This window comes from Sus scrofa, chromosome X (assembly GCF_000003025.6).
Source record: "Sus scrofa isolate TJ Tabasco breed Duroc chromosome X, Sscrofa11.1, whole genome shotgun sequence".
NCBI classification, from domain to species: Eukaryota; Metazoa; Chordata; class Mammalia; order Artiodactyla; family Suidae; genus Sus; species Sus scrofa.
In genome coordinates this window covers 41,425,554-41,450,394 of record NC_010461.5, presented here as the reverse complement: position 1 = coordinate 41,450,394, position 24,841 = coordinate 41,425,554, and the positions used below count along the sequence as shown (strand labels likewise).

General features: G+C 43.6%; 1 long non-coding RNA gene across 1 annotated transcript in view; it reads left to right on the top strand.

The window, feature by feature from the left end:
* The window catches only part of LOC110257786, a 53,902-nt gene that overhangs the window by 3,134 nt on the left and 25,927 nt on the right, over positions 1-24,841 (top strand). The window contains exon 2 of the long non-coding RNA XR_002340757.1: positions 7,034-7,150. This is a non-coding gene — a long non-coding RNA (uncharacterized LOC110257786). The remainder of the gene's footprint in view (positions 1-7,033; positions 7,151-24,841) is intronic.

Genomic DNA, 24,841 nt, shown 5'->3' with positions numbered 1-24,841 from the left:
TGGCATGCGAAGAAGACAGCCATAGTGTTTTGGAGCATTTTAGGAATCACGGAATCCTAGTGTTGAGGAAATTCAACAACTTGTTTGGATGGAAAGAGAGAACACGCAGTTATTGATTGAACTAAAGAACCCAAAAAGAAGTTAGCACAGGAAGTGCCCTCTTGGCTCAGCAGGTTAAGAATCCAGCATTGCTGGAGTTCCCGTCATGGCTCAGTGGTTAACGAATCTGACTAGGAACCATGAGGTTGCGGGTTCGATCCCTGGCCTTGCTTAGTGGGTGAAGGATCTGGCATTGCCGTGAGCTGGGGTGTAGGTTGCAGATGCAGATCGGATCCCGCGTGGCTGGGGCTCTGGCATAGGCGGGCAGCTGCAGCTCCGATTAGACCCCTAGCCTGGGAACCTCCATATGCTGTGGGAGCGGCCCTAGAAAAGGCAGAGAGACAAAAAAAAAAAAAAAAAAAAAAAAAAAAAAAAAGAATCCAGCATTGCTGCAGCTGTGGTGTGGATTAGATCCCTGGCCCAGGAACTTCTTCATGCTGCAGCTGCAACCAAAAAAAAAAAGTTACTATAGTCAGATATGCAGCTGGAAATCTGTAGCATTTTTCAATGACAGAAGGAGGTGTTTGGTTCCAGATCCTCGAAAGGACCTTATCAGTGGACACACAGCTGTAAATAGAAAGTCTGCAAGAAGTAAGCTCACATCCAAGTTTCTTGAAGCTCAGCAATATGGTGAGAGAGTATATTTCAGATTAGAACACTCAGTTCTCGCTCTCAGCTGGACACACACAACCTGGGCCAACAGCTCTTTAGAGCTTGAAGCTGGAGAATGGAATGCAAGTCAGTGGCCCAGACATCTCAGAAGATCTATCTTAGACCAGCTCTAGAGCCAATCCTGAAGGACTATGTTAGAAGGAGCAATGATAATGTAAGATTGATGTCCCAGAATGATGACAGAGGTCACAAATGGATCGAGGCCAGGGTAGGTACCAATGACGGTCTGATGGTTTTAGTAGATCAGTTGCCTTAATGGCCCCAATTAATAACTCCTTCCAGCAGCCATACCCTTGGACATGTAACTTTGAGGCTACTCTCATTATGGAGACTGAGTATATTTCCATGCCCTTGATTCTGAGTTTAGCTATGTGACTTTCTTTGACCCATGGTATGTTAGCAAATGTGAGGCATGCAGAAGTATTAAAAAGCACTTGCCTAGCCCCCAAATTACAGGGGCTTCTCCTGTGGCCCAGGGGGTTAAGGATATAGCCTTGTCACAGTAGTGGCTCAGGTTGCTGCTGTGGCTCATGTTTGATCCCTGGCCTGGGAACTTCCATATGCTGTGGGGACCACCAAAAAAAAAAAAAAAAAAAAAAAAAAGCTCTTAGGAAGTTTCTGTCATGGCACAGCAGAAACGAATCTGACTAGATACCACGAGGTTGCGGGTTAGATCCCTGGTCTCACTCAGTGGGATAAAGATCCGGCGTTGCCATGAGTTGTGGTGTAGGTTGCAGACACGGCTTGGCTTGGATCTGGCATTGCTGTGGCTGTGGTGTAGGCTGGCAGCTACAGCTCTGATTGGACCCCTAGCCTGGGAACCTCCATATGCCTTGGGTGTGGCTCTAAAAAAAAGACCAAAAAAAAAAAAAAAAAAAAGCACTTGCATGTATCTGCTTCCACTCTCACTCCTCTGAGAACATGCCCAGGCTAGCCTGCTGGAGGGTGAAATACATATGATGCAGAGTCAAGTCACCCCAGTACCAGCTGAGGCTATCTGAGATAAGCTGGCAGATATCCCCAGAGGGTAGAGCCATGCCAGGGAAAAACAGAGGAAGCTCCTCGCCCACACCCCCCCACCTCCCACCACACACAACCTGAGTCCAGTCTTAATGTCCGAGCCTCATATCTAAGTACATGCTTACTGTTTGTTTTGCTTTTGAGGGCTGTACTCACGGCATATGGAGGTTCCCAGAGGTCTAGTCGGAGATACAGCTGCTGGCCTACACCAGATCCTTCACCCAGTGAGCGAGGCCGGGGATCGAACCTGCAACCTCGTGGTTCCTAGTCGGATTTGTTAACCACTGAGCCACGATGGGAACTCCTTATTGAGATAAAATTGACACAAAATCTGGGTAACTTTAAGGTGTGCAATGTGTTGCTTTAATACATTTATAAAATGCAAACTGCTTACCACTGTAGCATTAGCTAACACCTCCATCCCACCATGTAATTATCCTATCTTTTTTTCTGATGAGAACATTTAGGATCTCCTGTCTCAGCAACTTTCAAGTGTATAATATAGTTTTATTAGGTATAATCACCAGTCAGTACATTAGATCCCCTGAAGTTGTTCATTTTATACCCAAAGTATTTATCCTTTGAGCAACATCTCATTTCCTCCACCCCGCCACCTCTAGTAGCAAACATTCTACTCTCTGTTTCTCTGAGTATGACTTTTTTAGATTCCAAATAGTATTTGTCTTTTTTGGTCTGATTTCACTTAGCACAATGTCCTCTATGTCCATCTGTTTGGTTGCAAATGGCAGGATTTCCTTTTTTCTTATGGCTGAATAATATTTCACATATATATGGAGTTCCTGTCATGGCGCAGTGGTTAATGAATCCGACTAGGAACCATGAGGTTGTGGGTTCGATCCCCGGGCTTGCTCAGTGGGTTAAGGGTCCGTCGTTGCCTTGAGCTGTGGTGTAGGCTGCAGATGCGGCTTGGATCCCGAGTTGCAGTGGCTGTGGCGTACGCCGGTGGCTACAGCTCCGATTGGACCCCTAGCCTGGGAACCTCCATATGCCGCGAGATCGGCCCTAGAAAAGACAAAAAGACAAAAAAAAAATATTCCACATATATATGTGGAATATATATATATACACATCACATCTCTCTTTTTTTTTCCTTTTTAGGGCTGCACCCACGGCATATGGAAGTTCCCACGGCTAGGAGTTGAATTGGAGCTGTAGCTGCTGGCCTACACCACAGCCACAGCAACTCGAGATCCAAGCCATGTCTTCGATCTATACCACAGCTCATGGCAACGCCAGCTCCTTAACCCACTGAGCAAGGCCGGGGATCGACCCTATGTCCTCATGGATACTAGTCGGGTTCATTACCACTGAGCCATGATGGGAATTCCAATGCCACATCTTCTTTACCCATTCATCTGCTGAGGAGCACTTAAGTTGTTGCAGTGTCTTGACAGTTGTGAATGATGCTGCAAATACACAAGGAGGTGCACATATCTTTTCAAATTCATGTTTTCATTTTCTTTAGATAGATACTCAGACATGGAAGTTCTGGATCATATGATAGTTCTATTTTTAATTTTCTGAGGGACCCCCCCCATGTTCTTTTCCATGGTGGCTGCACCAATTTGCATTCCCACCGACAGTTTACTAAGATGCCCTTTTCTCCACACCCTCACCAAAACCTATCACTTGTCTTTTTGTTTTGTTTTCTTTTCTAATTTTATTGGAATATAGTTGATTTACAATGATGTGTTAGTTTCAGGGGTATAGCAAGTGAAATCAGTCATACGTATGAATACATCCATTCTTTTTTCCCCCATATAGGTTATTACAAACTATGGAGTAGAGTTTTCTGTCCTATATGGTAGGTTCTCTTTAATCATCTATTTTATACAGTAGTGTGTATATGTTAGTCCCCCCTCCTAATTCTTCCTTCTCCCCATCACTTATCTTTTTTGGTCGTAGCCATTCTAACAGGTGTGAGGTTAGTACTGTGGCTTCAATTTGCATTTCCCTGACCATGAGTGATGTTAAAGCATCTTTTCGTGTACTTGTTGATCGTATGTATATTTTCTTTGGAAAACGTCTGTTTAGTTCCTCTGCCCATTTTTAATTGAATTGTTAGTTTTTTTGCTATTGAGATGTGTGAGTTCTTTATGCATTTTGGGTATTAACCCCTTATCAGTATTTCCTTGTGGCACAGCAGGTTAAAGATCTGGTGTTGTCACTGCAGTAGCTTGGGTGCTTGCTGTGGCATGGGTTTGATCCCTTGTCTGGGCAATTCTGCACGCTCCAGGTGCAGCCAAAACCCCCCCTCTTTTTCAGATATATAACTGGTGAATATTCTCTCCCATTCTATTGGTTGCCTGTTCATTTTTTCAATTGTTTCTTTCGATATGCCGAAGCTTTTTTGTGTGTGCTAGTCCCATTTGTTAATTTTTGTTTCTGTTGCTTATGCTTTTGCTGTCATATTCAGGAAATCACTGCTGAGACCAATGTTAAGGAGGTTTTCCTCTACTTTTTTTTCTTCTAGGAGTTTTATGGTTTCAGATCTTAAATTTAAGTCTTTAATCCATTTGGAGTTAATTTTTGCGAGTGGTATAAGATAGGGGTCCAATTTCATTCTTCTACATGTGGTTATCCAGTTTTCCCAGCACCATTTCTTGAGGAGATTCCCCTTTCCTCATTGAGTATTTTTGGCTACATTGTCAAATTTTAGTTGACTATATATTTGTAGGTGTGTTACTGAGCTCTTGATTCTGTTCTATTGGTCTGTATGTCTATTTGCATGCTAGAACCATACTGTATTGTTTACTATAGCTTTGAAATTTAGTTTGAAATCAAGACGGGTGATGCCTGCAGCTTTGTTCTTCTTTCTTGGGGTTGCTTTGGCTATTTGGGGTTATATGAGGCTCCACACAAATTTTCAGATTTTTTTTTCTATTTTTGTGAAAATTGCCATTGGAATTTTGATAGGGATTGCATTGAATCTATAAGTGACTTTGGCTTAACAATGTTAATTTAATATTATAATAAATTATATTTAATATTATAAACTAATATTAACAATATTAATTCTTCTGATCCATGAAGAAGGGATATCCTTTCATTTGTTCATGTCTTCTTCAATTTCTTTCATCAGACTCTTATAGTTTTCAATGTACAGATCTTTTACCTCCTTGGTTAGATTTATTAGGCATTTTATTGCTTTTGATGCTCCTGTGAATGGGATAGGTTTCTTAATTTCTTTTTCAAATGTTTTGCTGTTAGCATTAGAAGCACAGCTTTTCTGTGTGAATTTTTTTTTCCTGCAACTTTGCTGAATTTGTTGATTGGTTCTAGCAGTTTTTTGGTGGAGTCTTTAGGATTTCCTTTATATAAGATCAGATCATCTGCAAACACATATAATTTTATTTCTTTCTTTCCAATTGGAATGCCTTTTCTTTTTCTTGCCTGATTGCTCTGGCTAGGATTTCCAGTATTATGTTGAATGAGAGTGGTGAGAGTGGGCATCCTTGTCTTATTCCTGATCTTAGAGGAAAATCTTTCAAGCTTTTATCTTTGAGTATGACACTGTCTGTGGGTTTGTTAGGTGGCCTTCATTGTGCTGAGGTGTGTTCCTTCTATAGGCAATTTCTTGAGTGTTTTTTCTTTTTTAATCATGAAAGGATGTTGTATTTTGTGAAATGCTTTTTCTGCATCTATTGAGATGATCATATAATTTTTATCTTTCATTTTATTAATGTGGTCTGTCATCTTATTCACTTGTGTAAGTTGAACCATCCTTGTATCTCAGGGGTAAATCCCACTTGGTCATGGTGAATGATGAATGGTCTGTTTTTGACTTCTATTGCAAGTGTCTATTACTAGTTTAAAAATAGAATTGATCGGAGTTCCCATCTTGGCTCGGTGGTTAACAAATCCGATTAGGAACCATGAGGTTGCAGGTTCAATCCCTGGCCTCACTTAGTGGGTTAAGGATCCGGCATTGCCATGAGTTGTGGTGTAGGTCGCAGACACAGCTCGGATCCTGCATTGCTGTGGCTGTGGTGTAGGCCAGCGGCTACAGCTCCCATTAGACCCCTAGCCTGGGAACCTCCAAATGCCATGGGTACGGCCCTAAAAAGACAAAAAAAAAAAAAATAGAATTGATCTTTGTGTATTGGCCTTGTATTCAGTCAACCTACTAAATTCATTTATTAGTTATAAGTCATTTTGTGGATTCTTTGGGATACAGACAACTATCATGTTATCTGTAAACAGGAAGCGTTTTTTTTTTTCCCCTCTTTCTTTCCAATCTATATCCTCCTCTATATTTGTCTTGCTTTTGCATTGTCTAGGACTTCCTGTCCTGTCCCTATTTGTAGATAACATGATGAAAAATTCACCATAAGCATGTGCGATTTATCCTGAGAAAGCAAGGCTGATTCAATATTGAAATCAATCAATGAATTATACCATATTAAAGGAAGAAAAATCACATGGTCATATCAATTTATGCAGAAAAGAATTTGACAAAATTCAACATATGTTTATGAAAAAAACAAACTCTCAGCAAACTGGGAGTACAAAGACCCTCCAAAATCTGATAAAGGGTGCGTGTGCACGCACACACACACGAACTCCTATAGCTAACATCACACCTAATTGTGAAAGTTTCAATGCCTTTTCCTAAGATCATGAGCAGGGTAAGAAAGCCCACTCTCTCTCTCCCTCCACTTAGACTCAATATATTTTAAAATTTTAAGTGGAATGCAGAAACATTACTCCTGCCACCATGGGATTACTTTCAGGCTTGATTCAGGAGAACCAAAAAAAAAGAAAAAAAAAAAAGTATGCTGCAGGTGTGGTGCTAAAAAGAAAAAACCATAACTGAGGCAGTTCTGCTGTGGCACAGCAGGTTAAAATCCAGTGTTGTCACTGCAACAGCTTGAGTTGCTGCTGTGGCACAGGTTCAACCCCTGGCCTGGGAACTTCCACATGCCTTGGGCACGACTCAAAAAAAATACAAAACAAAAAACCCAAAACATAGCTGAGGATTTCTGTACTTTCTTTTGAGTTTTAGAAGACTCTTTTCTCACTCCTCAAGCCTGAACTAGAGCCGTTCTTTTGGGGCGCTCTGTCAGCCGAAAAGCCCACTTTGTGGGTTTGGACTGCATGGAGAATTCAGGCCAGGGGATGCCAGAGGGAGGTAAAAAAAGGAGGTAAACTCACCACCAGTTCAGTGATATTTTGAGTTCTGTTCTTTTCCCTGATATGCCTAATCTCTTTTACTTTTCAGAGTCTTGAAGTAACTGCCCCAGGTTTTATACCTGCATTCAGTGGGTGAGACAGGTAGAGTGTGCTTATTCCATCTTACCTAGAACGGGAACTTGGCATTACTGATGGAGCCACACAGGTATGTTCACATAGCAGTTCTATTCCTAGGTATACGTCCAAGAGAAAAGCATGTGATTGTACTATAACATATATATATATATATATATATATATATATATATATATATATACACAAAAAAATGTTCCTTGCAGCAGTAATGCTCATCAACAGTAAAATGTGCAAAAATTGTGGCATAGTCATACAATGGAATACTATACAGCGATAAAAACGGACAAACTATTTCTACACATACATGGATGAATCTCAAATATTGTTGAGCATTAAAAAGCCATAGTATGCATCTATTAACCCCAAGCTCCCAATCCATCCCACTCCCTTCCCCTCCCCTTTGGCAACCACAAGTTTATTCTCCAAGTCCATGATGTTCTTTACTGTGGAAAGGTTCATTTGTGCCATATATTAGATTCCAGATATAAGTGATATCATATGGTATTTGTCTTTCTGACTTCCTTCACTCAGGATGAGAGTCTCTAGTTCCATCCATGTTGCTGCAAATGGCATTATTTTGTTCTTTCTTATGGCTGAGATCCTGCTGTGTGGCACTGAGAACTATGTCTAGTCACTTATGATGGAGCATGATAATGGGAGAAAAAAGAATGCACACATGTATGTGTAACTGGGTCCCCATGCTGTACAGTAGAAAAAAAATGTATTGGGGAAATAACAAAAAAATTTTACAAAAGCCATAGAATAATACATACAGTATGATTCCATTTATACAAATATATTTAAAAAAAAAACAGAAAAAAGCACACTATATTTTTAGGGCTGTATTCTTAGGGGGCAAAACCATGGAGAAAAGCAAAAACTAAATAGCATAAAAGTCAAGGTCGTGATTATCTCTAGGGGGATGGATGAGAAGAGAGTAGGGATCCATGGAAGGGATGGCTTTTGAAGGGTAACCTCTTTCCTGACCTGGGTAGTGGTTACACAGATACTTACTTTTTATTTTTTTATTTTATTTTATTTTTGTCTTTTTGCCTTTTCTAGGGCTGCACCCGTGGCATATGGAGGTTCCCAGGCTAGGGGAATAGGAGCTGTAGCTGCCAAGCCTACACCAGAGCCACAGCAACACAGGATCTGAGCCGCGTCTGCGACGGACACCACAGCTCACGGCAATGCCAGATCCTTCACCCACTGAGCAAGGCCAGGGATCGAACCCGCAACCTCATGGTTTCTAGTCGGATTCGTTAACCACTGTGCCACGACGGGAACTCCCCACAGATATTTACCTTTAAAAAACATTGAATAGCCCTTATTTTAAGAGCGGTTTTAGGCTCACTGCAAAACTGAGTAGAAGTGCAGGGAGTTCCCATATACCCATAACCACACACACACACACACACACACACACACACACAGCCCCCTCCGTTATCAACATCCTCCGTTAGATGGGACATTTGTTACAATCAGTGAATTTACATTGATAACTTCGTAATTGCCCAAAGCCCATAGATTATATTAGGATTCACTCGTGGTCTTGTACATTCTATGGGTTTGGACAAGTGCCTAATGACATGCATCCACCATTACAGTATATGAAATAGGTTTGCTGCCCTAAAAATCTGTCGACATATTTCTCTGTCCCTCCCCTGTAATCCTTGGCAACCACGGATCTTTCTACTGTCTCCATAGTTTTGCCTTTTCTAGAAAGTCACATAATTAGAATCACACAGTATGCAGCCTTTTCAGACTGGCTTCTTTCACTTAGCAAAAGGCACTTAAGGCTCCTCCATGTCTTTTCAGGCTGGACAGCTCATTTCTTTTTATCCCTGATTAATATCCTATTGTCTGGATGTATCACAGTTTATTTACCACTCAGCTCCTGAAGGACATTGTGGTTGCTTCTACGTGTTAGCAATTATGTTTTGAAGACCTTAGCGTTCAAAAACATCTGTGTGCAAGTTTTTGTATCGATACGGTTTACTTTTTAACCATTTGATGAAATGTGACTGTAACATATATTTTTGTATGTTTCACGGTGAAACCTATTTGAAAATGAGAGAATACATTAAAACAGTGTTTAGCACGTAGTTAATACTGATAGTGCTATGTGATATGATGAGATGATTTACATTCCTCTCCCTCAAAAAAAGAATTTGAGTACTATTTTTTTTTCTTTTTTTGCTTTGTTTTAGGGCCACATCTGTGGCATATGAAGTTCCCAGGCTAAGGGTTGAATCGGAGCTACAGCTGCCGGCCTACACCACAGCCACAGCAACTCAGATCCAAACTGCGCCTGCGACCTCTGCTGCAGCTCACTGCGGCATTGGATCCTTAACCCCCCGAGCAAGGCCATGGATCAAACCCACATCCTCATGGATACTAATTGGGTTCATTACCACTGAGCCACAGTGGGAACTCCTGAGTACTATTTAAATCAAGGGATCGGATCAAAGCCAAATGTGGCAAGTATGAACGTTTCACATGTTTCTGCTAACAATATATTTCTGCTTGTTTTGAAAGTAGGACTCCATTATGGCACAAAGGCCTTATTGTGCTTCATCAAGTAATTCCTTCAATATACTTCCCTGTGTATGTGTGCCCGGTATGTCTTTTCTCCTAAGGTGCTAACCACACCCACATTTAAATGTAATCAGCCAGCTTAGTCAGCCAGCTTATCTCAGCCACTATTGTTAGATAATTGATAAGAATACTCACTCAGACACTCAAGTCATCTCTTTTGGGCCAGGCCTGGACTCACCCTTCTCCCTGAGACCTGTGCCCTTCTGGGGTTGAGAATGTGAGACTATATATGCATTGGGGGTACAGGGTGACAGCTCAGAGATGAAGGCTGCTTGAGGTGGGTGTGGCTGTGGCACTGCATGCAGACATCTCCAGCCCTGCCCTGGCACCATTCCACCACACTCCAATTCTTCCCAGAGTCCTTTGCATGCTTTAGCCTCTGTTAGCTCCACCTCCATGCTCATGGCCACTCTCAAGGCCAAGGCTGGAAGACATCTAATGAAGACTGTGTTTTCATCATGGCCCTCCTGCGTGCTCCAAAGATGCCTTTTTTTTTTTTTTTTTTTTGGTCTTTTTAGGGCCGCACCTGCAGCAAATGGAGGTTCCCAGGCTAGAGGTCAAATCTGAGCTGCAGCTGCCGGCCTACACCACAGCCACAGCCATGTGGGATCCAAGCCGTGTCTGCGACCTGCACCACAGCTCACGGCAACACCGGATCCTTAACCCATGGAGCGAGGCCAGGGCTCGAACTCACAACCTCATGGTTCCTAGTCGGATTCATTTCCACTGCGACATGACAGCAACTACAAGGATGTCTTGTTTACTCAAGTAAATGAGCTTCTTGGCGCAAGCGCTGTTCTGCATCAGGGAATTTTCCACACAACTCAATTTACCCCTTTTAGTGCCAATTTTTTTCCTCTAAAATTTAACACTCTCAATAGAACACTTCTCGAAATAGACTGTAGAATTATCCGCCTTCTTTCAAAGTGTATATTAAATATAATTTAACCTTTCCTTCATGTCCCATGATTCCATGGCTACCAAGATATGTAGGACTGTTTGCCCCATGGCTCACCTCAGTGTGTTTTTGTCGTTTCTACCAGCTGGGGTTTTAAAGTAACATTTGCTTTTCTCCTCATATAAAAGCATTACCACTTAATTATAGAAAATTTGAAAAATAGAAAAAAACAGGAAGAAAATTACTCTTTTAGACTTAGAAATATTTAGGTATATTTCCTTCCGGTCTTTTGGTGTTTTTTTTTTTTTTTTTGTTGTTGTTGTTGTCTTTTTACCTTTCCTAGGGCTGCTCCCTCAGCATATGGAGGTTCCCAGGTTAGGGGTCTAATTGGAGCTGTAGCCGCCAGTCTATACCACAGCCACAGCAACATGGGATCAGGCCAAGTCTGCGACCTACACCACAGTTCAGGGCAACGGGATCCTTAACCCACTGAGTATGGCCAGGGATCGAACCCGCCACCTCATGGTTCCTAGTCGGATTGTTAACCACTGCGCCACGATGGGAACTCCCGTTCGGGCTTTAAAAAAACATTTCTTTGAGACATTTTTCTATGTCTAGCTTCTTTCTTCAACTTAGTCGCAATCTCTTCAAGCTTCCACAAATGTTTCTGTGTTGGGAGACAGAGATATTGAAGGACATCCTCCGAAATGGGAAGGGCCTTTGAGATGGCAAAACAAAGCAGGCTGCCCCATAAAGTGCAATTGTGAGGTTTATCATGGGCAACTTACCTATAGGCAGGAACGGGCGGCTGATGATCCAGAGAGGCATTTGCAGCTGCGCCTTTTATTTTATTTTATTTTTTGCTTTTTAGGGCCACACCTGCGGCATATGGAAGTTCCCAGGCTGGAGGGGTGGGGGGTCAAATGGGAGCTGCAGCCACCGGCCTACACCACAGCCACAGCAACATGGGATCCGAGCCGCATCTGGGACCTACACCACAGCTCATGGCAATGCTGGATCCTTAACTCACCGAGCAAGGTCAAGGATCGAACCCAAGTCCTCGTGGATCCTAGTAGGGTTCGTTAACCACTAAGCCACGAAGAGAACTCCCTGCAGCTGCGCTCCTCAGGGAAGAAAGGGGTACAGGGGATTTAAAAGGGCCAAAGGTAAAAATAGAATTTGACCACTAGGGGGAAGCACCAGCTGCATGAATGGGAACCAGGGCTTCTTTGCCCCGCCTGCTTCCCCACCTTTCATGACCATTAACCACCTGCATTAGTACAAAGCACTCTTCCAACTTTTCAGATCATATGAAGGGTAAGAGTTGATAGGGAACGAATCTGGCTTGGGCTAAAGCTCTGTCACACAGAAAGCTGAGGTGGGGAGTTCCTGCTGTGGCGCAATGGGATTGGTGGCAACTCTGGAGCACTAGGATGCAGGGTCAAACCCTGCCAGGCAGCTGTGGTGTAGATATGATCCCTGGCCTGGGAACCCATGTGCATTTGGAAGCCAAAAAAAAAAAAAAAAAAAAAAAAAAAAGAAAGAAAGGGGAGAAGGTAGGAGTTCAGATCTAAGATGGAGCTGACTAAATGGAGTCAGTGTGGTTTAGCCACTCATATCCTCTCCGTCTCCCTCTCTCCTTCCTTTCACCCGCACCTCAGCCCATTAATCATCCCTTCTTGCTGTCTCCAGGGTCTCACTGTCTTCCCTTCCTGTGTTTCATAATCTGTGACTTCTAAATTGTTAGCTGGGGGTTCCAGTTATGGCTCAGCAGGTTAAGGACCCGACATAGTATCCATGAGATGCAGGTTTGCTCCCTGACCTCGCTCAGTGGGTTAAGGGTCTGGCATTGCCGTGAGCTGTGGCGTAGGTTGCAGATGCGGCTCGGATCCCGCGTTGCTGTGGCTGTGGTGTAGGCCGGTGGCTACAGCTCCGATTCGACCCCTAGCCTGGGAACCTCCATCTACCGCGGGTGCCGCCCTAAAAAGAAAAAAAAAAATGTTAGCCGGAGAACACATTTACCATGATTATTAAAATAGTAGGTAGTTTAACAATGGATAAAGCCAATGGCTAGGCTCTTCAGGAAAGCCTGCAGCTCTCATCACCACATATGTCACATATATGGGCTTTGAAATGGCTGCTGCTGGAGTTCCCGTTGTGGCGCAGTGGTTAACGAATCCGACGAGGAACCATGAGGTTGAGGGTTTGATCCCTGGCCTTGCTCAGTGGGTTAACGATCCGGCGTTGCCGTGAGCTGTGGTGTAGGTGGCAGGCGCGGCTCGGATCCTGCGTTGCTGTGGCTCTGGCGTAGCCTGGCAGCTACAGCTCCGATTCGACCCCTAGCCTGGGAACCTCCATATGCCGGGGAAGTGGCCCAAGAAATGGCACAAAAAAAAAAAAAAAAAAAGCCAGGAACAACAATTTAAAAAAAATAAGTTAATTAAAAAAAAAGAAATGGCTGCTGCAGTCAATCAGCAGATTCCATGATTTTCCTGCTCAGTTTCCTGTATGTGAGATTTCCAGAAAGTCTTCTCTTCCCTCAAAGATGTTGCTACTATTCTGCAAGTACCTCTTGTCATTGCCTGAGTATATATTCAATTAAAATTTAAGTACCTTGCAAGGAGGGACTCTCTCCTAACAATATATTTTATTATGCCCCATATGTGTGAGGCACTTCAGAAATGCTTTTGGTGAATCACATTCGAGTGAGATATTCCCAGTTGCAATTCAGATTCAATTTTACAGATATTCTTTATCTTGATCAGAGTTGAGATTTCTACCAAGTTTTCATGTGAATAAGATGAAGAGTGTCTCAGAGTTCCTGTTGTGGCTTAGTAGGTTAAAAACCCGACACAGTGTCCATGAGGATGTGGGTTTGATCCCTGGCCTCGCTCAGTGGGTTAAGGATCCTGCGTTGCCGTGAGCTGCGGCATAGGTTGCAGATGCAGCTCAGATCTGGCGTTGCTGTGGCTGTGGTGTAGGCCTCAGTTACAGCTCTGACTTGACTCTAGCCTGGGAACTTCCATATGTCGTGGGTGCAGCCCCGAAAAGAAAAGAAAAAAAAGATTGAGTGTCTCAAAGAGTGCTTGTGGCAGACATGTCTGGGTACCATTTCCCCCAGTCTCTGGCCACATCCTATGGCTTTCTTATGGCCATTTATTCCTCTTCCACTCTTAACTCCCTCAGTGCAAACATGTGATGTGGGCCTAGACTAACCAGCATCACCTTCTCCCAGTCAATGTGATAGGTTCAGATTTGGGTAGATGACCCGGCCAGACCCAGTTGGAGTGAACTTCTAGCCTCCTGGGAAACCTGGGATAAATGAAGATGCTTGCTTCTTTGTGCTGTACGTGAAATTGAAAGGAAACACCAGAAGTGCCTTGCTGCCACCTTCTAGCCAAGATGTTGCCTTTTGAGCAGAGTTTGTACTGATAGATAGAAAACAGGCCTTGAGTATTTCTTTGAGCCTCTGTATTCCTGGGTACGGCCATGCCTGAAGCCAAATTTATCATTGGTCAGTTAAATGACTCTTGCAAGTCAGGTTTTCACAAAGCGGACATTGAGATGCAGTTTGGGGAGCAACATGTTGATCAGGGGTCAACACCTGTGAAAGGAAGAGGAAGCAGGGTTGGGCAGAGAAACAGTGAAGGCAGGTCTGACATAAGTCTCAGCCAGGACAGCAGGGATAGCTGGGGCAAGTTCAAATCTCGAGGTGGGCTTTTACAAGAAATTTATTTTTTTGAAGTATAGTTGATATGCAGTGTTGTATTAATTCTTTTGTACAGCAAAGTGAGTCAGATATATGTATACACACATATATAGACATATATATATTCTTTTCATATGTATATATTGTTTTTCATATTTTTCCATATTTTATCCATTTCCAGGATATTGAATATAGTTCCCTGCGTTATACAGTGGGACCTTGTTTTTTATCCATCCTGCATGTAATACGTTGCATCTGCTCATCCCACATTCCCAGTCCTTTCCTCCCTCGTCCCTCTCCCCCTTGGCAACCATAAGCCTGTTCTCTGTATCGGTGAGTCTATTTCGTTTCCTTGAGAGGTTCATTTGTGCCACATTTTAGATTCTACGTATGGGATATCATATGGTATTTGTCTTTCTCGGTCTTCCTTCATTCTGATAATCTCTGGATCCACCCATGATACTGCAAATGGCATTATTTCATTTTTTAGGGCTGAGTAATATTCCATTATGTATTTATATGTATTCCCCATCTTCTTTGTCCATTCCTCTGTCAATGGACATTTAGGTTATTTCCACGTCTTGGCTATTGAAAATAGTGCTACTATGAACATAGGGGTGCATGTATATTTTTGAATTATAGTTTTGTCTGGATATATACCCAGAAGTGAGATTGCAGGATCATATGGTGACTCTGTTTTTAGATTTTTGCAGAACCTCTGTACTGTTTTACATCATGGCTGCATCACTTTGCAGTCCTGCCAACCATTCAAGGCGGGCTTTCGATCCTCTGCCTTACTCTGTCATTGGATGTGGGTTCTGAGGGGTGTGACCTTGAGGGAGGTGGCTCTTTGCCCCTGAGGCAGCCCTGGAAGGAGCTGACAACTAAAGGCTGTCCCAGCTTCCCACTGAGTCCTTTAGGGAGACCTGGGCCGGGGGCGGGGGCGGGTGGGATACAGCTCTGTGGCTGGCATAGTTATGTAAGCATTTTCATCATTGTTATCATTTTTATGCTGAACTAGTTTGAGCTGAATTTTCTGCCACTTGCAGCCCGAGTTCAAATTTCAGTGAATATTTTGCAGGGAAAGCCCCGCTGTGATTTGAGAGGCAGTTCTCTCAGATGCGAGGAGTACTTGGGTTTAATTATCTCAGTTTGAGATATTAGGCAGACATCAGCGCTGCAGCTTGACCTGGCATCAGGATTCAGAGACTGATTAAGTTGTTCTTGCTTAAATGGTCCCCATGCATTTCTCTTATGCTGCTACACCCACACTTGGCTTCATAATGTAGGACATAGAGCTCTCTGTCAATAGTCTTGATTATTTGGAACAGAGGCTATGACTGCCACAAAAATAAGGGATAATCTACAATGAAGTAATCAGTCGTTCAGTGACCCACAGCATCTGATGGTTGGGCCCTATGGTATATTAAAGGTGGCCACAGATTCTTTGCCAATCCTCCCATCAAGCACTGGAATCTATTTCCCCGCACCTAGACTCTAGACTGGTCTTGGGACTTGCTTTGACCCATGGAATATGGTGAAAGTGATATTATGGGATTGCTGAGCTTCGGCCTTAAGAGAAAGTGAGGGGAGTTCCCATCGTGGCTCAGTGCTAAGGAACCCAACTAGTGTCCATGGAGATGCAGGTTCGATCCCCAGCCTTGCTCAGTGGGTTAAGGATTCAGCGTTGCCGTGAGCTGTGGTGTAGGTCGCAGACACGGCCCAGATCCCGCGTTGCTGTGGCTCTGGCATAGGCTGGCGGCTACAGCTCCGATTCAACCCCTACCCTGGGAACTTCCATATGCTGTGGGTGCAGCCCCCCCCCCAAAAAAAAAAGGACCGAAAAAGAGAGTGAGGGCTTCTGCTTTCTTACTTTTGGAGCCCTGCTGCCATGCTACAAGGTAGTCCAGGCTAGATTGCTGAATGATTAGAGGCCATGTGGAGAGAGGTCCTGGAGGCTGAGAGGTTATCTTAGAGGTTCCAGCCCCAGCCACCCTTAGAGACACCAGCTGAACACAACTGCATAAGAGATCCCAAGACCAGCAAAAGAACCACCCATTGGAGTTCCTGTTGTGGCTCAGTGGTTAACGAACCCGACTAGCATCCACGAGGATGCGAGTTCGATCCCTGGCCTTGGGTCAACGATCCGGCATTGCTGTGAGCTGTGGCGTAGGTTGCAGACACAGCTCGGATCCCGCGTTGCTGTGGCTGTGGTGTAGGCCGGCAGCTGTAGCTTCGATTTGACCCCTAGTCTGGAAACCTCCTTGCCATGGGTGTGGCCCTAAAAAGACAAACAAACAAACAAACGCAAAAACTCACCCATGAATTCCTGCCATGCTACGGAATTGTGAGAAATAATAAACAATAATTCTATTAATTATCCTTTTTTTTTTTTTTTTTTTGGCTGCCGTGGGGCATATGGAGTTCCCAGGCCAGGGGTCAGATTCAAGCTGCAGCTGTGGCCTTTGCCTCACCTGTAGCAACACCAGATCCTTAACCTACTCTGCTGGGCTCAGGATCAAACCTGCGTCCCAGCGCTGCAGAGATACTGCTGACTCTGTTGTACCACAGTGGGAACTCCTTTAATTTTTATTTGTGGTTAAAAACATGAACATAGTTTTTTTCTTTCTTTCTTTCTAGGACCACACTCGCAGCATATGGAGGGGTCAAATCAGAGCTGCAACTGCTGGCCTAGACCACAGCCACAGCAACGCCAGATCCCAGCCAAGTCTGCAACCTACACCACAGCTCACGGCAAGGCCAGATCCCTGACCCACTGAGGGAAGCCACATTCTCATGGATATTAATCGGATTCGTTTCTGCTACGCCACGGTGGGAACTCCTAGTTTACCATCTTAAAATGTGCAGTTTGGTAAAGTGTATTCACATTGCTATGCAACCTAACTCCAGAACTTCACTTTGAAAACTGAACCTCGGAGTTCCTGTCATGGCTCATTAGTGGTTAACAAACCCCACTAATATCTATGAGGATGGAAGTTCGATCCCTGGCCTCGCTCAGTAGGTTAAGGATCTGGCATTGCCGTGAGCTGTGGTGTAGGTTGTAGACCTAGCTCAGATCTGGCGATGCTGTGGCTGTGGTATAGGCCGGTGGCTACAGTTCCAATTAGACCCCTAGCCTGGGAACCTCCATAGGCTGTAGATGCTGCCCTAAAAAGACAGAGGCAAAAAAAAAAAAAAAAAGAAAAGAAAAGAAAAGAAAACCGAACCTCTGTACCCATTAAACAACTCCCCTCTCCTGCTTCCTCCCAGCCCCTGAAAACCCCCATTCTATTTTTTTTTATTTCTGTGAACTTGGCTATTTTATTTCAGTCTTTTTGCCATTTCTTGGGCCGCTCCCATGGCATATGGAGGTTCCCAGGCTAGGGGTCGAATTGGAGCTGTAGCTGCCAGCCTACACCACAGCCACAGCAATGCGGGATCTGAGCCGCATCTGCAACCTACACCACAGCTCACAGCAATGCGAGATCCTTAACCCACTGAGCAAGGCCAGGGATCGATTCCGCAACCTCATGGTTCCTAGTCGGATTCGTTAACCACTGCACCATGAAGGGAACTCCTGAGCTTGGCTATTTTAGATACATCAGAGGAGTGGAATCACATAGTATGTGTTCTTTTGTGCCCAGCGTATTTTACTTACCATCATGGCCACAAGGTTTATCCATGTTGAATAAATAATTATTGTAAGCCACTAAATTTTGGGATGGGTTGTAACACCATAGATAGCAAACACAGGGTCATCTGACAAGGTTTGTTTCTCAAAAGGAATAAACATTTTTCTTTTATTCATTGAAGGGGTTGGACCTATAGAAGAATTAAGAAAGAAGCTTATTTGCTGAGAGGTTAGAGCCTATTTCTTTTTTTTTAAATAATTGGATTGCATGATGTGTTGATTAGAAATTTTTTCTTTCGGTTTTATTGAGATATCGATATTACATGTGAAGGTTAAAGGGTGTGATGAGTTGATACATATATGGGTAGTGTATACGCATATATAGTGAACACGGTACAGTTAGTTCACGTGTCTATCATCTCACATAGTTACCGTGTTTTGTGTGTGTGGTGAGAACATTGAAGATTACTCTCTCGAATGTAAATCAGAACTATCATGAGATACCACCTCACACCAGTCAGAATGGCCATCATGAATAAGTCCACAAATAACAAGTGCTGGAGGGGGTGTGGAGAAAAGGTAACCCTCCTGCACTGTTGGTGGGAAGGTAAGCTGGTACAGACACTATGGAGAACAGTATGGAGGTACCGTAGAAATCTATACATAGAACTACCATGTGACCCAACAGTCCCACTCTTGGGCATATATCCAGACAAAACTTTCCTTGGAAAAAGACACATGCACCCGCATGTTCATTGCAGCACTATTCACAACAGCCAAGACATGGAAACAACCTCAATTTCCATCCACAGATGATCAGATTAAGAAGGTGTGGTATATATACACAATGGAATACGACTCAGCCATGAAAAAGAACAAAATAATGCCATTTGCAGCAACATGGATGGAACTGGAGACTCTCCTACTAAGTGAAGGAAGTCAAAAGAGAAAGACAAATACCATATGATTTCACTTATATCTGGAATCTAATATATGGCACAAATGAACCTTTCCACACAAAAGAACATCATGGACTTGGAGAATAGACTTGTGGCCGCCCAGGGGGAGAGGGAGGGAGTAGGAGGGATTGGGAGCTTGGAGTTGTCAGATACAACTTGGAATGGATTTACAAGGAGATCCTGCTGAGTAGCATTGAGAACTATGTCTAGATATTTATATTGCAACAGAACAAAGAGTGGGAAAAAAATGTATACATGTAAGTGTAACTTGGCCCCCATGCTATACAGCAGAAAAAAAATAATAAATTAGTAAAAAAAAGGTTACTCTCTCAACAACATTCAAGTACATAATGCAATGTCGTTAGCTATAGTCATCATACTGTACATTAGCTCCCAGAACTTATTTTCTTTCTTTCTTTTCTCTCTCTCTCTCTCTCTTTTTTTTTTTTTTTTTGGTTTTTAGGGCCGCACCTGCAGCATATGGAGGTTCCCAGGCTAGGAGTCCAATTGGAGTTACAGCCGCCAGCCTACACCACAGCCACAGCAACACAGGATCCAACATGCAGATGCGACCTACACCGCAGCTCATGGCAATGCCGGATCCTTCACCCACTGAGCAAGGCCAGGCATCGAACCCGCATCCTCATGGATGCTGGTCGGGTTCGTTAACTGCTGAGCTATGACGGGAACGCCTATTCTTTTTTATGGCAGAGTAATATTCCACATATATCTTTTATCCATTCATCTATCAATGAACACAGGTTGCTTTCATATCTTGATATTGTGAATAATGCTGAAGAGAGCATGGGAGTGCAGATATGTCAACAGTACCGTGATTTCAATTCCTTTGGATAGATACCCAGAAGAGGGATGGCCGGATCATACGGTAGCTCTATATTTAATTTTTGAGGAACCTGCCTACTCTTTTCTACTGTGCTGCAGCAATTTACATTCCTATCAACAGGGCACAAGGGTTCCCTTTTCTCCACATTCTTGCCAATACTTATCTCTTGTCTTTTTCATAATAGCCATTCCAACAAGTGTGAGGTGCTATCTCATTGGGGTTTTGCTGTGCGTTTCCCTGACGATTAGCAATGTCAGATATCTTTTGATGTACCTGTTGGCCATTTGTATATTTTCTTTGGAAAAATGTCTCTTTAGGTCCTCTGCCCATTTACTACTCAGATTGTTTGTTCTTTTGCTACTCAGTTGTATGTGTTCTTTATGTATTTGGGGTATTAACCCCTTATCAGATATGCGATTTCAAAATATTTTCTTCTCTTCCATAAGGTGCCTTTTAACTTTGTTGATCGTTTCTTTGGTTGAGCAGCAACTTTTGAGTGTGATGGAATTCCACTTACTTATTTTTGTTTTTATTGCTTGTGCATTTGGTGTCTTATCAAATGTGGCATATTTCAAAAGCACTGCTTTAACTTGTGCAAACATTTGGTTTGATAGTGTAATCAAATTCTGTGAGCTTTGATTTTTACTGCTCAGCTCAGATAGGCTATTCATATAAAGAAACAGGAGCTAAAGTTAACATTCATTTCAGATAGCCCTACATTTATTTACGGATTCATAGGCCTGGGTGGGACCTTGATAGAATATTTATTTAGCCCCTTTCTCCAGGCAGACTTACACTAGACAAATGGATAGCAGGTCTTTTAAAGGATCTAGAAGAATTATTTTAAAGAAGATATGATGCAGTGGTTAAGGCTTGGCTTAAGCATGGACTCGACTATAAATAAATTGGACTTTTGCAAAGTGGGCATACTAATAGCACCTATCTCACTACCTTAGACTTGTAATGAAAACAAAATGAGTTAATGCATACAAAGGACATAGTAAACACTCAGTAAATATTTACTCTATTAGGAGTTCCCGTCGTGGTGCAGTGCTTAACGAATCTGACTAGGAACCATGAGGTGGTGGGTTCGATCCCCGGCCTTGCTCAGTGGGTTAAGGATCTGGCGTTGCCATGAGCTGTGGTGTAGGTTGCAGATGTTGCTCAGATCCCGAGTTGCTATAGCTATGGTGTAGGCCGGCGGCTACAGCTCTGATTGGACCCCTAGCCTGGGAACCTCCATATGCCGCGGGTGTGGCCCTAGAAAAGGCAAAAAAAGCCAAAAAAAAAAAATTTTACTCTATTAGTAAATCACTCTAGTGTTTAATCCTATCTTCAAGATTGAAAGCGCCCCTATACTTTTCAGTATGTTTCTAAATTTATATTAAAGCAAATTAAAAAAGAAGAGCACTAGAGGAAGAGTGTCATTTGTATTTTACCTCTGGCCATATAGATAATGGTCTGTTTTCATTCAACAGATGTGCATTGAGCACTCAGAATGTGCCAGGCTCTGTGTGGGGTGAAATAAGACAATATTCTTGATCTCATATCTTTTTGTCTTTTGTCTTTTTTTTTTTTTTTCTTTTGCAATTTCTTGGGCCGCTCCCACGGCATATGGAGGTTCCCAGGCTAGGGGTCGAATCGGAGCTATAGCCACTGGCCCATGCCAGAGCCACAGCAACACGGTATCCAAGCCACATCCACATCTGCAGCCTATACCACAGCTCACGGCAATGCCGGATCCTTAACCCACTGAGCAAGGCCAGGGATCGAACCTGCAACCTCATGGTTCCTAGTCGGATTCGTTAACCACTGAGCCACAGCGGGAACTCCTTGATCTCATATCTTGCATTTTAGAGTAATGGGAGAGACAAAACCCACAAATAAGCCAAACCAAGTTAGCAATAGATTGTGAAAATCGCTGAGAAAGAATTAAACAAGGTGCTGTAAGTGAAAGTAACTGGCAGGAGTAGGGTGCATTGAGATAGGGTCATCACAAAAGGTGTCTTTGTGGAATTACCATTTGTGGCTCAGTGGTTAAAGAACCTGACTAGGAACCATGAGGTTTCGGGTTCGATCCCTGGCCCCGCTCAGCTGGTTAAGGATCTGGCGTTGCCGTGAGCTGTGGTGTGGGTGGCAGATACGGCTGGGCTCGGGTCCCACGTTGCTGTGGCTGTGGCGTAGGCTGGTGGCTACAGCTCTGATTAGACCCCTAGCCTGGGAACCTCCATATGTCATGAGGTCATGGGTGCGACCCTAGAAAAGACAAAAAAAAGAAAAAAGAAAAGGTGTCTTTGTGAGGATGACATGGAAACTGAATCTTGGAGGATGAGAAGAAACCAGACACAAGGGGCAGGCAAAGAAATGAGTGGTAAGGAGTTCTCTTGTGGCACAGTGGGTAAAGGATCTGGTGCTGTCACTGCAGTGGCTCAGGTCACTGCTGTGGTGCGGGTTTGATCCCTGACCTGGCAACTTCCACATGCCATAGGCGTGACCCAAACACAAAACAGAACCCAAAACCAAAGCAGCAAATGCCCAGGGATTATATCTAAACATATCAAATAAACACGATTAAAAAAATAAGTGGGTGGAAAAGCATTTCAAGGAAAGGGAACCGCATGTGCAAAGTCCTAGATGCAAGCCCTAAAATAGGGAAAATATTACCTCTGCTGTATTTCTCTGCTACTTGAAACAGTAAAAGTTATCTCTTGTTGGAGTAAGAGAAAACTGCTACCAGAGGTGTGCTTTCCACTAACTCTTATTTCATTCATGAGCAGGTAACATTGTTTCTTGTTTATAGCAAGCTGTAAAGACCATGCATATAAGAATTGAGAACTCTAGGAGTTCCCATCGTGGCACAGTGGTTAACAAATCTGACTAGGAACCATGAGGTTGCGGGTTTGATCCCTGGCCTTGCTCAGTAGGTTAAGGATCCGACATTGCCATGAGCTGTGGCGTGGGTCGCAGACATGGCTTGGGTCCCGCATTGCTGTGGCTGTGGCTGTGGCTGTGGTGTAGCCCACGGCTACAGCTCTGACTGGACCCCTAGCCTGGGAATCTCCATATGCCACGGGAACGGCCCCCAAAAGGCAAAAAGACATAAAATAAAAAATAAATGTTTTTTTAAAAAAGAATTGAGAACTGTAACACTTTAATGATATGATCTGGTCCAACTGACCATCAGCCTCTTTCTTCACAATCGTCTTTCACATGATGCTTCCAATGTCTTCATTGCCCAGGTCGGAGCCAGAGGATCCATTCAATCACCAAGGCTGGTCATTTCTCCCATTAGTCTCTCAACCATCCTCATTGTCATTCATCTGGTTTGGTTCCTGTCATTTTTCCCTTCTGAATTACAAAATGTTACCCCCTCGCTGTTGTGGTGCCTTGCGGCAATGGACACAAATAATGGCAGTTCCTTCCATCAGGAGATGGAAATGCCTCCTCTAGTTCTTGATGATTCTGGGCTGCCCTTGACACTTCGCAGTTGAAGCAACATTGTGTGAATTTCAGGTGTAAGAATTTCAAGCGAAAGACATCTCGGGTGCTTCCATTCTTGCTCTGAGAATCCCTACCACCCCTACCATTTGGGAAACCCAGACTAGCCTGCTGGAGGATGAGAGACCACATGGAACCGAGATGAGCCATCCCATCTCAGCTCTCCTAGAGCAGCCAGCCCCCAGTTGACAGCAAATGCATGAGCCCAGCCAAGTTCAGCCAGGCTTGGCCCAGATCAGCAGAACTGCCAATCTGAGTCCTGCCCTTTTTTTTCCCAAAGCACAAAAATAGTGAGATAAACAAATAGGGTATATGTAAGTCATTATGTTTAGGGCTTACGTTCCTGCCACAGTAGAAAGCTAACAGGTACAACTCAGTTCCTGGCTTCTGGTTTTGGTCCCACCACAATCAGTGGTCTTTCAAAAACTTGACCCAATCATGATGTTCCCCAACTTTTTCCCAGCACCTTCCTGTAAAACCCAAACATCTCAGTACACCTCATCTTTCACCACTCAGCCACAGGCTATACCAATCTCCTGCAATTGCCCAAGCATACAATGTACCCTTTCACCTCAAAGCCTTTGTAGATGCTTGTTGGGGCCAAATTATTTTCCATCTCCAAATTCACATGCTGAAGTCCTAACCCCTCAGGACCTCACGATGTGACTTACTTGGTGACAAAGCCTTTAAAGAGGTAACTGACATAAGCTGAGGTCTATCTATCAGTGGGTCCCAATCAAATTTTACTGGTGTAATAAGGAGAGGAGATTAGGACACAGACAACATAGACAGAGGGTTGACCATGTGAGGATGCCGTGAGAAGGTGGCCCCCTTCAAGCCAAGGAGAGAGGCCTCGGTAGAAGGCAGCTCTGCTGACACCTTGATCTTGAACTTCCAGCCTCCAGAACTGTGGGAGAATAAATTCTCTTGTTGAAGCCGCCCAGTCCATGGTAATCTGTTAAAGGAGCCCTAGCAAACTTGTGTTATTCCTTCTTCCAGAAAGTTTCTCCAAAACTCAGTACACCCACACCTGCTACTTCTTGACCTGGCAAAACCTGACTTGACCTTCACACTGAGCCCATCACCTTGGGGAAGAATTCCCTTATTCCCTTGAGGCTGGTTAAGTGACCTTGGTCTGTGAGTTCTCCTCAGGGGTAGAGCACTTATGCTGGTGTATTAAAATTTGTGTGTGTGTAATAAGAACATTTAACCTGAGATCTGAGATCTACTCTCTTTCTCTTTTTTTTTTTCTTTTTGTCCTTTTATGGCTGCACCTGAGGCATATGGAGGTTCCCAGGCTAGGGGTTGAATCGAAGCTGTAGCCTCCAGCCCACACCAGAGCCACAGCAATGCCAGATCCGAGCCGCATCTGCAACATACACCACAGCTCACGGCAACGCTGGATCCTTAACCCACTGCATGAGGCCAGGGATTGAACTCGTAACCTCATGGTTCCCAGTTGGATTCGTTTCCACCGCACCATGATGGGAACTCCCTGAGATCTACCCTCTTAACAAATTTTTTAGTGCACAGCACAGTAATTTTAACTACAGGCATTATGTTATAAAGCAGATCTATAACTTAATCATCTTGCATGACTGAAGCTTTATATCCATTGAACAGC